This window comes from Buteo buteo, chromosome 9 (genome assembly GCF_964188355.1).
Source record: "Buteo buteo chromosome 9, bButBut1.hap1.1, whole genome shotgun sequence".
In the NCBI taxonomy this organism is placed as follows: Eukaryota; Metazoa; Chordata; class Aves; order Accipitriformes; family Accipitridae; genus Buteo; species Buteo buteo.
This window is the reverse complement of record NC_134179.1, coordinates 5,209,255-5,211,902: the sequence shown is the minus strand read 5'-3', so window position 1 is coordinate 5,211,902 and position 2,648 is coordinate 5,209,255.

The window sequence follows — 2,648 nt, the reverse complement described above, 5'->3', positions numbered from 1 at the left end:
TCTAACCAGGTTTGGGAGGAAGGGCTGTTTATATACATAGAAATGTTTTTTTTTTAAAAAAAAATTTCATTAAGATGTAGCAACCAGTTTGACCGCTTGTTTCAAAAATAATTTTGCTCATTGTTGCTAGGAGCGGAGGTTACCTCCTTGCAGAGATGGGCAGGGACGGAGAGACCATGAGGTGCTGAAGATGGGTTTGTTAACTGGGTCATACACATGCACAAAAATAATTATGGTTGTAATTAAAATGAACGCCTAGAATAAAGCATTCTTAAACTGGATTCCCCTGAGGGCTTACTGTATTCAGTAGGACAGGGAGGGGAAACATATGGATAATACTTGGTTTAAAAGACCCTGTTATCTTTATTTTGATTTTCATGTTGGGTTTGTGCAAGGTCCTTCCATCTAGACCCGGAAATAGCCCAACCATGTATCAGAAGAACACAGCTGACCTGAAGTAAAAATTGGCTAGTCTTGTTTTTCCCACAGGCCATGCAATCTCCACTAATGTGACTAGTAGAATAAAACCCCCATTGCCTATCTCGTTGCATGTTCTCACTGAGATAAGGGTTCTGGTGTATCTTACGTGGCTCTTCCCATAAATGTCCACTGAACTGAGAGACATACCTGTAACATACCTGGAAGAGGATATATTTTACAGCTAGATGGCCAAAATGTTTCTTGCAAGAGAAAAGAACTGAGTTTTAAAAATAGATCGGTCTCCACTAGCTGTATTCCTGGGAAATGTTCAACTTGTTGGAATCACAGAAGATTTCAGAAGAAAAAGGCTCTTCGTAAATGCTGGTGAATTCCATCAACTTCAAAAGAAAGAGATTGATCTTCCACTCATATCAATTTAGCATAGATTATGCTCTGAATTTCAGTGAGATTGCTCTGAGATTAATGCCCAGGGTGTAAATTAACCATGTCTAAGATTTGTGCTTAATTTAATTTTCACAGAATGCAATGGTGGTGTTGCTGGAGAATGGTTTTTACCCTGTAATAATTTCTCATTAGAAATCTGTAACAAAACCCTGGTTGGAAGTGTCCTAAGTAGTGGAGGAAAAATCCAGGTCTGCATTTTGCAGGTCTTTTTTACGTGTGGAGGAAATAGAGGTGCAGCCCAAAACAGCAACAGCATACACTTTGGATCTGATATGAGAATGAGATAGCCAGGAAGCGCCCGTCTTACAGATACAGTTTCTAAGGGCTTTGTCAGTGCAAAATGAGAGAAAAGGAAAGAGAGAATTCCTTTCTCTTCAACTGAAATGCAGTTGGGACCCCTGGCTCATAGATCCAGCCCCTCTTACTGCCTGTATGTCGTTATGGCTCTCTATATATGAGAAATGATTGAGTATACAGTATTTTTGGGGATAATAGTTGTTGGGAAAGGCCACACCTTTTGCAGTAATTTCTAATGGACAGTTTTCTTATTAATAGGACCATAGTCTTTCGTGAGTCAGAAGTCATTCTCTGGCATAGGAATGGCAATGCTATTTTTTAAAAACAAATTTCATAAAAGAAAGAGATTGGCTGACATATATGTATTTATTTCCCCCTGGCTTCCTGGGCTGAGCTGATCTTTATAACATCAACAGTCCTATAGATCTCCAAGTAATTAAAAATACTGGAGGGCGGAGGTGCCTGTTCTCACGTGTACGGAAAAGACTCAGCAGAGCTTTTCCAAGCTAGCATTAATACTTAAGAAACAAAAGATATCTATATGAAGAGGTCTAACTTGGAAGAAGCCAGTCTTGGTTTCTCTTGTTTTCCTGACACTTTGTTACAATTTTGGAGTAGGTAAGGTAGTCAAAAGATTAAGGCCTGAATTTTTTCATCTTGGTTTTACTGATGCAAATCCAGAGTAGATAAGTTTAATCATTATTCTAGGCAGACTCGAGAGTAACTGGCTCAGGAGGAGGTTTATTATTGAGTCTTCTGTCCATGCAGAGGCACATACAAGACTGGCACCCCCCAATAAGTCAGGTTAGGCTGTGCTTTGCCTGACCTACCCTGATGTCAGCTGTGGCTTTAGCTCCTCCATTTGTTGCAGTACTGGTGAAGTATGGCCATACCTGAGATGTAAGACATTGTGATGTCTATCATCTAATGCTGCTCCAGTCAGACTGAGACGGGCTGTTGTCAGCCCTCACGACAGTCAGTATGTTCCATAAAGCTGCAGGTTCTGCTTTGGCTTTTGAATAGCATGGGTGGCATCTGTCCTTGCTGCTTAATTTTGGAGAGCCCTCAGCTTAAATGCTCTATGTCAGACAGAAAGAGGGAGGTCATGTGCATATACGCACAAACAGACTAATGGAGCCAAGTGCAAACTGGATTTCTTGAAGAAGAATCTGTTTGCCAGCAGTCTGAGCTGAACCTCCCTCGAGCCTGCAGAAAGAAAGGAAGGATGTCACTCATGTGTGCGTAAGGAACGTTCCCTGCTGTTGCCAGTCACTTCTGCATAATGCCACTTTCATTGGTCCCCTTTCAATCTCAGCTCTCAGCTCACTCTGGCAGCGTCCCACATGGCTGGCACTAGCGCCTTGGGCACGTCCTGCTTGCAAATACCTGTGAAACTCTGGCAGGCCCACCTGTGATGAGAAAGAGCTAAATGCATCACTTCTGCTGCCACATGTCCTGGGACTGCA